The sequence below is a fragment of the Anomalospiza imberbis genome, chromosome 8 (assembly GCF_031753505.1).
Source record: "Anomalospiza imberbis isolate Cuckoo-Finch-1a 21T00152 chromosome 8, ASM3175350v1, whole genome shotgun sequence".
NCBI lineage: Eukaryota > Metazoa > Chordata > Aves > Passeriformes > Viduidae > Anomalospiza > Anomalospiza imberbis.
This window is the reverse complement of record NC_089688.1, coordinates 32,562,657-32,576,453: the sequence shown is the minus strand read 5'-3', so window position 1 is coordinate 32,576,453 and position 13,797 is coordinate 32,562,657. Positions and strand designations below refer to the sequence as shown.

The window sequence follows — 13,797 nt, the reverse complement described above, 5'->3', positions numbered from 1 at the left end:
ATCCCTCTCACTGGATGACATCCTTACAGTAAATAATATACAAAGTGATGTGAACCATCCTCCTAATGAACTTGCTTTCACAAGACTGATACCAAGAGTTGGAATTTTGGCTCCCCACTAGGAGTAATTGTTCTTGATGGTGCTTATACACTCGTGTCAGTCTGGTGTGAGCTCAAAACTATGATAAAAACAATGCTGCTTCTAAATTCTCAGGTCCAGAACAGTTTACCAAATATGTTTTGGAACAAATCCATCTCTGGTTTGCATCAATCCCAGAAGTGAAATGAAGGATGTGCTTCTTTCAATGCATTTTCTAGTTAAAATAGGGTGCTGATATTAAAAGTGGAGTATGTGGGAAAATAAACCAGTCCATTTCTGCATGTATCCAAATTTACACTCACAAAAGCTTTTAGGGAAAATGCCTTTCTGTATTCATATTCCTGCTTATTGGAGTTGTATTTCAGGCAGATGAACCAAACTCTTGACTTACATTTCTAGAAAACAAGTGTTTCCTGCCACCCATTTGTAAAAAAAACCATGAGCACCTTCTCAATTATTGTAATGATTATCCATTATAACCTAGCCAGCATATCTGCTCCAAACCAGTTACCTTTTTAAAAACTGGTAAAAAATAAATGGGGTATTGATGTTGGTGCTGGATACTCGGTGTTCCTCACGTCCAAATCTCATTTCTAACGATCAAATGCGGCTCAGAAGGATCGAGGCAGGATTTGTGTCTGCCTGTTCCTGCCTAGCACCAAGTAACTAAGTTGCACAAACACTTGGAGCAGTAAAATAACTGGTCTATTCTAGTCAACAGATACTCTAAATCTGCAGGGAGAGAGATGCTGGCACTGAAATTTATGCACTGAGAGTCATCCAGCTGAAGTCACCGCGACTCCTCGCGCAACATAAAAGCGACGCAGGAGCATCATCTTTGCAGGATCAAGGCCCACATTTGCATCTGCAAATCAACCCTTTTATGAAAAGCAGGCTGTAAATTTTATTTATTATTATTATTTTTTTAGTTCCTCGAGCCATAGCAGTGCAGCAGGAGGTGCTGCTCCCAGGCTGACGTGTCAGTGAAGTGTAGAGACAAAGTGTGATTTGCTTGCGGTTGGCGGAGCCTCGTGTGATGGGTGCTCAGCTGCTCGGAGCCAGCATGTGGGTCAGGAGACAATATCCCAACATCACCACTCCCCTGAATCCTCTGCTCAGGGAAAACAAGTTATTCACAACAGAAGCATGTCATCCCTTACTAAAAATAATGAAAAATTCATCAAATAGAACCAGTGCAGACGCAGGGGCTGCAAACTTTCTGTTATGTTTTAGTGAGTAAAGCTGCAATACTGGGCGAGCAGCATTATTCCAGCAGGGGAGGTGACACCCTGGCTGGCAGGGAAAACGGGCATCGTGTAAATCCTGTACCCCAAACACCCAGTTCTCATACTGGAAGGAACTGTAGGAAATGCATTTTCAGAAGTTCATTTGATTTCACAAAAAATGATGCTGGAAGAGCTTGGTCCCTCAATGTTACCAGGAACTTTTCAGTACAGCTACCGATAAATTAAAATAAATAGAACAGAGGAACAGCTTGGATTTGCTTTGCAGGCATCCCTCAGCAGGACCGGTTTTCTCCTAGCAGGGATTTTCAGCACAGCCATCCCCAGTTAGTCCATAAGCTTGGGTACCTCAGAGATGTGCGGAACCTTTCTTTTCAGAACCCGCCTGAAACATCAGGCCAGAAGTTGGGTAAAATCTGGAAACAACCTGCAGGAAAGAGGCCAGGAGAGAGGTCTGGTCTGTGCCTGCACGCAGCAGAACAGTCCTCCTCTTGGGCTGTTAATTCTTCCACTTCTCACAAAACTGCTGCTCCCAAGCTCTGGGAAGCCAAAACACCCCACTCTGAGCATACACTAAATTTCACACAAACCAGTGAGGCGCTGGAGGAACTGAAGCTCCTTCAAGGTTGGACAGCAGCTGAAGGGAAGTTTTAAAAGCCGCAATTTGAAGTTAAACCCCCGTTGTTCCAGGCCTCCCACTGAACCCGCTGTGTATCTTCTTTCCGAGCATCTCATTACAAAGGCTATTTCACACATGATGAATGTTCGATCGCAATCCAAATAGTTTGAAGAAAAATCCACATGCCTGAGGATTGCCCCCTGCTAAACTCGAAGATGTGTAGCTTCAGAGCTTTCTCCTTTACAACCTGTAACCTAATTGCTCTGGTAATGAAATAATTATTTGTGTCTTTGGCCTCAGCTTCTGTCACTGCCTTTGTTTACATCATGAACTCAGGGTTATTTATTGGAAGCAATTGCTGTGTTCCTGCCCGGCACCCCCATACATTTTGGGTGGAATGTTTAACAAAGCAAATTGGGTAAAGCAAAGAGAGAGCAGGGTTGTGGTGCAAAAAAATCTCCACTGCAATGCCAGGAGCAAGGCCTTGGTCAGTGCAAATCCCTTCATCCACTGCAGCCCAGGTCCCACGTGCAAAGGAGATGCCCACAATATTTTGACAGTTAGCAGTGCTGTCCATGAAGGAAATCCAAAAAGTCCCAGTAATATGGAAATTGTGATTTTCATGTTGAGGTTTCCTCCAGGCAAGCAGAGTTTTCCCTTTGGAGGGACTTTTGCCAAAGGGAAAAGTGCAGAATCAGATGCATCTTCCAGCTGAAAGCTGCTGAATTTTGCTAAAATCTACATTGAGGTGCCTGGCTGTACCCACATCGTGCAGAGCCTGGGCGTCACGGGGTGGCCACAGCTGTGGCCATCTCTGCACTGACACCACAGGGAATTCTGGTGAGCCGAAGCCACGTGAGGCTCCAGCTTCTGCGGGACAGTGGCAGCAGCCCCCGGCAGCAGGTGCTGGGAGGACAAATGATGGACGTGGTGTAAGCATCCACTGAGGACATACAACGTGCTCATAAGAATCAAGATCTTTAGGCCCTTAACCGTGCAATTCCACCCACAAAAACTGAAGCTCGCTTATTTATTGCGATGGACTATTGAGCTGGTTCAAGGGTTTTATTTGAGTGGAAAAGGAATGTACTGCTTCCCAGGCTGATTGAGAAGACGGGATATATATACATATAATGCGGGAGGCTCGATGATTATACAACAAAAAGATGGGATCACCACCTGCCCACATTCTTGTGATAAGCAGATGCAGAACGTCTGTCAAAACATTAATTCCCAAATCTACGGGGTAACACGGAGCACAAACAGACGCGCGCCGAGCGCGCTCTCGTTCTCTCGCACCCGGCCGAACGCCCCGCCGCGATTCCGCCGCGCTCACGGCGAACTGGGGGACGCGGCAGCCCCGCGGCCTCGGGGCTGCCATCAGCGCGGGCCGCGCACCCCCGGTGGCCTCTGTTCCTCCCGCCGCCGGCCTCCCGCATGCGGTGCGGCCGCGGCGCGGGGGCCGAGCCGGGCGTCCCCGGGGCCGGGCGTCCCCCGAGCCGGGCGTCCCCCGAGCCGGGCGTCCCCCGGGGCCGGGCGTCCCCCGAGCCGGGCGTCCCCGAGCCGGGCGTCCCCGGGGCCGGGCGTCCCCCGAGCCGGGCGTCCCCCGAGCCGGGCGTCCCCCGAGCCGGGCGTCCCCGGGGCCGGGCGTCCCCCGAGCCGGGCGTCCCCCGAGCCGGGCGTCCCCCGGGGCCGGGCGTCCCCCGGGGCCGGTGGCGGTGCCCGCGCTGCTGCGGAGCCGGGCCGGGCGCGCCGAGCGCGGGTGGCCGAACAAAGGCGGCGGCGGCGGCGGCCGCTCCGGCCCGCCCTCCCCGCCCCTCCGCGGGCCGCCGCCGAGCGCAACAGGCGCCGCGCCCCGCGGAGCCCCTTCCCCGCCCCCGCAGCCCCGCCGAGCCCCTGCCCTGCCCCGCACGGTCCCGGTGCCGGTGCCGGTGCCCACCCCCGGCGCCTCCCGCCTCCCCCCGCCCGCCCCTTCCTCGCTGCGTCTGTTTGTACTTTAGCTGATCCACTAATCCCCCGAGAGAGCCTATTTGTAGTGAAGAGTATCTATAGGGGGCGAGGCTGGTCCATGTGGGTTTGTGTCATTGGTTTGCAAGGAGAGACCCCGCCTATTGCCAAAAAAAAAAAAAAAAAAAAAAAAAAAAAAAAAAAAAAAAAAAAAAAAAAAAAGAGAGAGAGAGAGAGAGAGAGAAAGAAGAAGGGTAAAAAAAAAAAAAAAAAAAAAAAAAAAAAAAGCGAGGCAGTGAGAGCCTCTACCTCTTCTCGCTCTCCGCTCACCCTGCGTGGCGAGGGGGAGCGGCCGCTCCGCCCAACGCCGCCCGGGCACTTTCTGGCTTAAAAAAAAAAAAAAAAAACCAAAAAAAAAAAACCCAACCAAAAAAAAACAACGCACCAAAGAAAAAACAAAAAAAGGAAAAAAAAAAAAAAAAGCAGGAAAAAAAAGAGGAAGAAGGAAAGGGGGGGGAAGAGCGGCCCTCCCCCCCAAGTTGCAATTAGCATCCTCTCCACTGCTGCTGCGGGGCTCCGGTGCCCCCGTCCGCTCCCGGCGCGGCGGCGGGCGGAGCAGGAGAGCGGGGAAAGGGGGGGTGGGGGGGAAGGATTAAGTTTTTTTTTTTTTTTTTTTTTTTTTTTTTTTGTGCGGTGTGCGAGCGGGTGGCGTTTTTAAGGTGGATCTCCGGCTAGCAGAGCCCGGCGGTGGATGCGGGAAGGGATGCGGCGGTGAAGAGCGGCGCGGGGCTGGCGGCGGCCGGGAGCAGGTAAGGGAGCGGCGGCGGCTGCGCTTCCCGGCGAGAAGGACAAGGGAAAAGCGAGGACATCTTTGCTTTAGTCAACCTCACCGGCAAGGGGGACAGAGGAGGCAAAAAAAAAAAACAAAACAAAAAAAAAAAACGGGGAGGGGAGGGTAGGTGGAAATGTGATGGTGGAGGGAGCGGCCGCGCAAGTTGCGCGGGTGGGCGCGGGGCGGCGGGGTGAAGTGGGAAATCTTTTGTTGTGCCGGGCCCCGCATTGTTTACTTAGTGCCGAGAGCCGCCGACAACATCTGCCGGGGGATTAACGGGGCGGCGGCGGCAGGAAAGTTTGGGCAAGGGGGGAACCCCGCGGCGCGGCGCGGCCGATGCTCCGGGGGACGCGGAGCAGCCGCCGTCTTGCGCTGCGATTATAATAATTTATTTTATTTTTTTTTTGGGGGGGGATAGTGTATTTAGCTATTGCCTTTTTTTTTTTTAATCTTATTTTTAGGTAGATTACAGGGGGGAAAATTGGCTTAGTATTTTTTTTTATTATAATTTTTAAAAAAATTATTACTGCTGAATAACCGCGCTCGCCCCTCAGTCACTTAGCAACTCTCCACGCTTCTAACCCGCGGAGGTGCGCGGTGGCCGCGGGGCCGCGCCTCGCTCCTTCCCTCCCACCTTGGACCCCTCCGCCAGAGCGCAGAATAATTTCCCCACTATTTATTTATTTATTACGTATGTCCCCCCCTCCTCTCGATTTGGCCATTTTAAAGCCTTCCCTGGTATCACCAGAATGGAAAATCAGAGGGGTTGCGTGGATTTAGGCGCTGAGCTTGTTCTTTTCACACCCCTCCGCCCCACGATAAAAAAAAAAATAACATTTCCCCCCCTCAAACTTGCAGGACTTGCTGAGGGGGAAAGAATAGCCTTTTGTCCTGCCGAGGGACGTGCCCCCAAGGTAAATCCTGGCTGGAGCTTAGCGCCTGGTACTTTGCCGGGTCCCAGGGCTCTGGCTGTGCTGGGGAGGAGGGAAGTAGGAGATGGAGATCTCAAAGTAGTAGAAGTAATTTCTTCTTTCAGCTACACTTCTGCGCTGCCTTTGAATTGCCTGCAATGAATGTACGTGGCTCTAATTGAAGTACTTTAATCATTCACACTTGATTAAGTGTACCGTGACCAGAGGAGAGGAATACGCACGGCTCCCTAGAACGGGAGGGATGGGATGACATTTTAATCCTGTGTTTTAAAAAACATTAGTGGGGCAGGAGAAGAAGCGATCGGCGGTGACGGTTCGGTGTAACGGTCCCTTGTTTCCATACAGATGGTGGCTTTCCTTCGGGATGAAATCGCAGTTATTGCGGATATTTGGGGAGGGGGCAGGAAGAAAAGGCACGTACTTTTCGGTTTGTTTAAGCAGAGTGAGGAAAATAATGATAGACGAGATGCCTGGTGACAAAATGCTTTTGTTCCTGTTTCCATCAGTGCATAAGGGCGCCGACCTGCTTTAGCATTCTTTAAAGGTCTCTCTTTACCAAGGAAAATTGAAGACGGTCTCATTATAGGAGAGTGTGTTTGGAATACTATGAGGTATTTATGAATTCAGAGGTGATTGTTGGATCTCAGACATTTCAATTACGCATCCTCTAGTAAAAAAAAAAAAAATATTATTTGTAGCGATGTGTTCTGTAATCTGTTACTTCCATAAAGCTGATTTGTGCTCGAGCTCCGGAGCTGGCAGAGGAGGGAATGGGTCCGTCCACGGGGCTCGAATCTTAACCAAGGGTTTCTGTTCTTTGCCTCGCAAAACTTTCTGCTGCAGGGGCAGCCTGAAGTTCCCATAAAAGCGATTGTTTGGGAAACGCCAGCTATCGTCAGTATTTTTCTGGAAAATCTGGCATTGTGAATGCAGGGTGGTATTTTTAGAAAGGAGCTTTTTATTTTTGGAGGCGTTTGTGAAACCCACCTGTTAGCCATTAGGGGGGACAGAGGTTGGCTTTCATCGTTAGCAAACCCGGGCGCATCTGGGGGCTGAGGGCTGTTCCTCACTTGATCCAAGCTCTCTCCAGTCATGGGCAATCAAAATATCTTTCCCTTTCAAAGTTACAACCAAGTGTTTCTGAAGCTGAACAGAAAATAAGGTGGTTCAGTCAGAGTGGTGGCACTCTCCTGTGTTTAGGAGCACGGATTGCAGGAGCATTTGACTCTTCCTTTCCCTCCTAGAATTTCAGACGGAGATGCTTCCCTGGTCCAGGGTTTTATTGTCAGTTTTATAGTGTACAAATCATAGATGACGTTTTCTTGCTGTCAGCTTTCCCTCTTTTTAAGGTAGTTTTCCAGCCCATGTGGATCTGGGGGTTTGGCTGGCAGGGTGGCTCCAGAGCTCAATGCCCTGTGGAGCTGCCACCCCAGAGCCCCCTTGCTGACAGCTCCCTCTCCTCCCCCCTCTCCTCCGAGGGCAAAGATGTGCCCTTTTTCCACTCCTGCTTTTCCTAGATGGAAAACACTCAGAGGAATTTCCCCACAGCAAGAAGTGCCGCACAAACTGTCATCTTTAACGCTGGCATTTCAGTACACAGATTTGTCACTGGGGTCTGGTGATAATATTCCTTGTATCAGAAAAATCATCAGCCTCAAAGTATGGGCTGGAAATAACATACTGATGCCTTTGGCCAGAGAAGTTGATTTATCCATCAGGCTGGCTGCAGTTCAAATAAAACTTCAGTTCAGCTGACTCTGGCAAGAATGAAATATACTAATAAAAAAAACCCTGAATCTGGGTTTGCCCAACCATTCAGAAAAGGTAGGTTAATTTTCCCTGGGTGTTTCCCTGTAAGTTTCCCTGGCTGTTTACTAGCAGTGGGAATGAAAGAGGCTTCGTGTTTAAAGCAGAAGAAATTGAAAAGCTGCTCAGAACACAGCACTGGCAATTGGCAAGTGTTTTTTTAAGATCGGGTGGATGATGCTGTCTCATAAAACCTGATGGGTGTCACATCTACTCCTTACATAGATCTAGTGAGTGTTTCAGTCTTTGCTTTGTATTTTGGTAAGTTAAAGAAGTAAGGAGTGGAGCTTCTGGTGAGCAGCTCTTCAATTTGGGCTGATGACTTACACCTGCCTAGAAATTGGGGTGGGTTTTTTTGTTTTTTGTTTTTTTGTTTTTTTTTTTTTCAGATCCCTCTGTCCAGCTGTAAGGGTATTTAGATTATGGACTCTGAAAGGAGAAATGGTCAGGGCTCACAGGTGAATGAAAGACTAGATGGAGAGGGTGCAAGATGATTTTTGGGGTCCCCTCTTGCAGGGAGCGCTGAAACTTTGGAGGGGAGGTTTTGGTAAGTCACTGCTGCTTTTGCTCTGGTTACTGGGATAACACAGTTGTTTTAGGCAGGAGTTGGTGTTTTCTCCACTGCTGTTTGTGGTGCTGGAAGATGTAACTTCAAATGCAGTTTGTCACACCCATTATGAGGATGTAATTCTAGAATGCAGCCTGTCATGGTCAGATATGCCTGGGCCACCTATCATTCCTTATGCCATGTTCCCATAGTTGGTTTTTGCCTCCTTCTCCTTTGCCAAAGGAAACAGGATAAGATTTAGGTGAAAGGATGAAAAATGTCATGACCATCCTCTGCAGCAGCAAGGTCTTGGAAACCAAATCTTCTCATTGTACCACCCACGTGTTTTCTCCTTCTGCTGTGCCCCATTGTGGTGAGGAGACTGAGATTTTGGCATTTTACCAGGGAGTCACCACATAACATTCTGTGTGAAGTCAGCAGGAGTTTTGGTGACAGAGCACAGAAGAATCAGTGTCACTTGTTTAGTTCTGCAATGGTGCTTTATAAGTGTGCTCTCCCCTTTATTGCACCACGAGCCCCAGAGATTTTTTTAAGAACCAGCAATAAACATCTGGAGCTTTTTAGTTTCTGTTTCTCCTCTCTGAGGTGATAATGCAGGTGGAACATTGGAGTTTGCTTCTTGTTGGACTTGACCTGCTGAGGGGGGAGCATGGTGGTGCTGTGTGGGGAGGTCACGGGGGCCCTTCTGCCAAAGCTTGGGGTTTTTTTCCTCCTCTGTAATGTTTTAATGCTTTCATAGAATCACAGAATGATTTGATTTGGAAGGGATCTTAAAGCTCATCCAATTCCAACTCCCTGCCATGGACAGAGACACTTTCCATTACACCAGGTAGCTGAAAGCTCCACCCAGCTTTGCCTTAAACTCTTCCTGGGATGAGCTGTGATTTATTAGAGCCTGGTTATACGATTTGGAACTTCCATAGGATTATTAGAAATAACTACAGCTGGAATAGTTTGAGGGGAAAAACACGTGGTGGAACCAGAGTTTTGCACCTGCGTGATCTGAAAGTCGGTGTGGGTGGGATGGGGTTTGCTTTGCCTAGTCTGAGGTCTGTAGTTGTGTCCTGTGTCAGAAGAAGCGTGGTGAAGAGCAAGGGCAGTGTTTTGGGGGGAAAACATCAAAGCTGTGGTGTTGCAGAGGCTGCCCCAAAGTGCTGTGTGTGGGTCACTGGCTCCGTTCCCATTGATGGTGTGATTCTGGGTGTTTCACATGTTTTATCCAGAGGGGAGATGAGTGTAGCTCCCAGGGTGTGGGTGAGGAGCTGCTGTCAGACCCCTGCAGCAGCCGTGGAGGGGGCTCAGCATGGTTGGAACCAGCTTTGATGGACCCACCAACCCTTCCCTGAGGTCATCGGTGCTGCTGCCTGGTGGGGTTGCCAGGTTTGGGGGGTTTTATGGGACTTTGTGCCCATCCTGAAATCCCAGCCAGGAGCAGAGCATGCTCTGGGGCATCCTGGATGCTTGTCCCTGCTCTGTGGTTTTCCCAGGGCTGGGCAGTCCCTGGAATCCCTTTTAGAGTCCCTGTGCTCCACAGCTGGCAGGAGCTGTGTGTCCATGCATGCCAGGGTTATTTTGGATAATTCAGCCTTGTTTTTCACATACATGGTCTTCCAGGGTGGATCAAGGTAGGCCTCTTGATAGGCATCCATAAAATCCCATCTGTTCGGAGACTTTGGGTAAGATTCAAATAAAACTTGAGTTCTTTGAATGCATCAGTTGTAAATTTTAATTATTAATGATTTGCTCCTCTAGCCTTATCTGGCAGTGATTTCGTGTATCCTTTAAGCCAATAAAAACCAGTGGTCCTGCTGAAAGCAACTGCCCTGTGCTCCTTTCCATCTCTCCTGATGGAAGTAGGTTTTATATAGTTTAAATAAACCTGCTTGGCTGTTGAGTTTTGGGCTCTGCTTCACCCAGGTCCTCTCCACCAGCAGTTGGAGCAGTATGGGATTAGGAAGGATCTTTGCCACCACAGTGGCCAAACCAGGGTTTACCAAATCCCACCGTTTTTCGGGCCCAGGTGTAGAGTGCAGGGTTCCTTGGCTGGGAGTTTTTTGAGGTGCTGTAGGAGCCTGGTGGAGCTGATTTCCACAGGAGTTGTGCTGCAGTTGCTCCTGTGTACATTCGCTGGTGCAATGTTGACAGACACTCAGCCACTGTTTCTGTGCAACAACACACACCAATTATTACAGAAATAGACCCCTGAAGCAGGCTCAGAGGGAGAACGTGGGGATTACAGACACAATATTTACAAGGAGCCAAGTCTTTAATGAGACCAGGAATAATGCAGATGGATTCTCTGTTGCTAAATATAACAGATATGTAATGGATGCTGTCTATCATCATTTTTCTTTTTTTTAGTGATCCATTCACACTGAAAAAAGAGGAGCTTGTGTGCTGAAGAGGTTGGCACAAAATTGTGGGATATTCCAAAATTAGCCTGGCTTTTGTTTATTACTGTAATGCCTACAAACATGTGGCTCTGCAAGGTATGAGTGACCCTGGCTGGGAGCACGGATGAGCCCCTTTGAAATTCTGATGGCCTTTGGGATAGTAACAGGTGTACAAGGAGTGCAGGATTGGCCCCAAAAGAGGCAGAGGGAAGAGATGGAAATCTGTAAATCCAGTAGTTTCCATGCAGCTGGCACAGTGCTGGAGCTGGTAACATCATTGTTGGGGTAGAAAGTCAGCAAAACCAGCAGTGAGTCCCAGGGCTGGTTCCTGTGCAGGCAGTGGATGTCTCGCCCTGGGGTGTGATGAGCTCTGCAGGGGTGTGGGGAATGTCCTTTGCTGGGGTTAGCTGGACAGAAAACCCTGCAAGTAAATTCCCTTTTAAAAACCAGCTGAGGCCAAATGTAAGAGATGCTGGTGGTACCTGTAGTCATACAGTGTCAAGTTTTTTGTCATTTTTATGTTGAAAACCAGGTTTTCCTTGAGAGGGGATGTTGGAAGGAACCAGTAAATTAAGCAAAGTAATTAAGCTAAATACTAGATGTTACATTTTAAAGTTGAGAGCCTTAAGCTTTTCTGTGATTAGCTGTGGATGAAATTAATTTCAATTCAATATCTGGAGAAAAACCCTTTTTCATTAGTTTTCATTTTCTCATAGTTCTCAGAAGTTTCATGATCCTGCAGCACAAGCTCATGTAGATTTTTTATTTGCGACTTGTTTGAGATCTTCCCCTTTTTTTCATAGAAAAATGGTACACTGAAGCATCAGACCTGGAATTTGGGTGTCCCAAAGCTTAAAACTGGAATACCTGTGCTAACTTTAGCTTCACCCTTTGCTGGGATGAGATCTTGCTCTGGTCTAGCCACAGGCAGCGAGGTTGTGGCCACTGATTTTTGTTGTGGTTCTTTCTGAAAAAACTCAGTTGAATGATGTGTCAGGAGGGAGAATCTGGTCAGGTGTCTCTGCTTGTCTGTTCCACCTTCACCCATTCCCATCCCAGCTGAGGTTCTGGGTTTTTTAAGGTGCTGGCTGCCAAATTGGGGTACTCCAGCTCAGACCTTGTCCGCACATCCAAGTGCCTGACAGGGGAATCAGTAGCAAAAAACAGAAGCCAGAGCTTGAGGGAAGGGGAAAGGGATGGAAAGAGAAACTGTGGTTGGTAGTGATGAGAATAACAAACAGTTCTGTAAGAACTGTTTATTAGAAATAAAAGAACTATTTATTAGAAATAAAACTGGGTTGCCACATGAGGTTAATAGAAAAATCATAAATATTACACTTTCTGATGGGGAAAAGTAATGATATGTTTGGTCCCTGTGAATGTGGTGATAGAAGTGAATGTTGAGCTGTAGTCAGACCTTTGTGCTTCAGCCCTGGTACCTCTCACTGAAGAGGTTTACAGAGTTAACTGAACCAGTAATGTGTATTTTTTACTAATTCTTGAACTACTGAAGAGTTCCCGTGAACTGTGGCAATGCTCACCTTGAGTTATTCTAGAAAAGCAGGAAATGGGCCAGGCTGAGCACCGCAGACCTGTCAGCTCCACGTGAGTCCTGGGCAAGCATTCTGAGGATTTATTTGATGATGGAGGCAGGATGGTGATGCACTCAGTTCTCACTGCCGTGGGTTTAGGGGCAGCACATCCTTGAGAACCAACTTTTCTTTTTTCTCTTAAAGAGCTCGTGAATAGGATTGATAAAAGTAACTGAGGAGGGTTCGTTTCCTTAAAATTCAGCAAGAAATGCAGCTTGGTACAGCAGCACTCTTTGGACTGGGGATGTGCAGAGCAACTGGCCGAGCCTCAGCAGAGCGTCAGCTCTCAAAATCCGGTGGTAAAACCAGGAATAATTTCCAAACAGCCCTTTCCAGAAGCCTCCCTGAACACTCATTTTTGTCCTCACGCTGCTTAATGTTTGAGCAAGCTGTGATAAGGCAGAGAGTCACCGCAGCTGGAGCTTGAAATGTCACCAAGACTGGGAGAGTGGTAAATAACAAACAGGAGTGACTGCTGGTGACAGCAATTTGTATTGCTTGGCTACAAGCAGGTAATATTTCTCAGATGGCCAACTGTAAATTCCTCTATCTCAGAGCAAACAACTCGGGCTGTAGCTCCAGGATGCTGTCTGGAGAAATCATGTCGTTGTGGGGCAGCGAGCAGTCACGAGCCAGCACCACTAATATGATATTATGGCCAAAGGTCTTGTGTGCTCCTTGTCTGTGCTGGCAGGTGGCTGCCAGGCTGGAGGAGAGACGTGGCAGCCACCCTGTCCCTGCTGCCTGTCCAGGAGGGGCTGGGGAGGGCTGTGGGAATGCCAAAGGAGCCAGGAAGGGATGCAGGGGAAGGGGCCGGGACCTCTGTCGGCCTGACTTATCCAGGAGAATGCTAGGAGGTAATTAATTTAAGGGAATTAGTGTTGTCACAGGGAGAAGAAATTGAGTAATAAGGAGTTCTTGGGTCTAGCAGGCAGAGTTTTAACAAGACCTGAAAGCTGGAAGGTGAAGCCAGGAGAAGAATAGAGCTAAGGTCTGTGGTTTCAGCACTGGTGGTGGTGGAGGAGACTGCTGGAGCTGCTGGTGATTTCTCCACCTTTGGAAATGCCAAGTTCAGGCATGCTTGGTCACTGGAGTGAGTGAGGCTCAAGCAGGGATTGATTTGGGTAAGTTAGTGTGCAGCATGTCAGGCTGGAAAATCACAGGGGTCTCTTCTGACCTCAGAAAGCCCATCCTTTAAATGAGAGCATCTAGGGATTTGCAGATCCCAAGCATCAGCACGACAGATTTTCTTCCTGAGGGTGACTTGCAGAGAGGAGACCTCTGTCTGGAGGGGGAGATTGCAGGATGGGACCTTGAGCACTCAGGAAAGATCGGAGGTTCCTCATTTCCCACCATTTCCTTAAAAAATGCCTTGTATCTGTCACAGGGATGAGTTATCTCCGTGCCAACACCAGGTGCTTGGCACGGGGTGAGAAGTTCACAGGCACAATATTGGTCCATTTTGTGGCTAATGCCTGGGTCAGGTGATAGTTAATTCAGGTGCAGGAAGGAAATGAGGAAGGGTTCCTTCTTCTGATAGTCATTTGCTGTATCTAATTGTGCAGAATTCAGTCAAGCTCCCAGCCAGCTCTTGGTGACTATGGTACATCAGAAAACTCTGTCCCCGGTGAGAAACCTATGAGCAGAAGAGTGAAAACTGATCAAAACAGATCAAATTCAGATTCAAGCATTATTTGTACATTGCTGGGGTAGTGCTAGGAACGAAAGCAATGCGTTTTGTGTGCATGTTTGTTTTCATTTTGAA

General features: G+C 48.5%; 1 protein-coding gene across 1 annotated transcript in view; it reads left to right on the top strand.

Annotated features, from left to right (window-relative positions):
* Nucleotides 1–4,563: 4,563 nt before the first annotated feature.
* Nucleotides 4,564–13,797, top strand: part of CTBP2 (C-terminal binding protein 2) — a 131,969-nt gene continuing 122,735 nt past the window's right edge. Inside the window, exon 1 of the mRNA XM_068198308.1 lies at nucleotides 4,564–4,718. The gene's annotated coding sequence lies outside the window, so the exon portion shown is untranslated. The remainder of the gene's footprint in view (nucleotides 4,719–13,797) is intronic.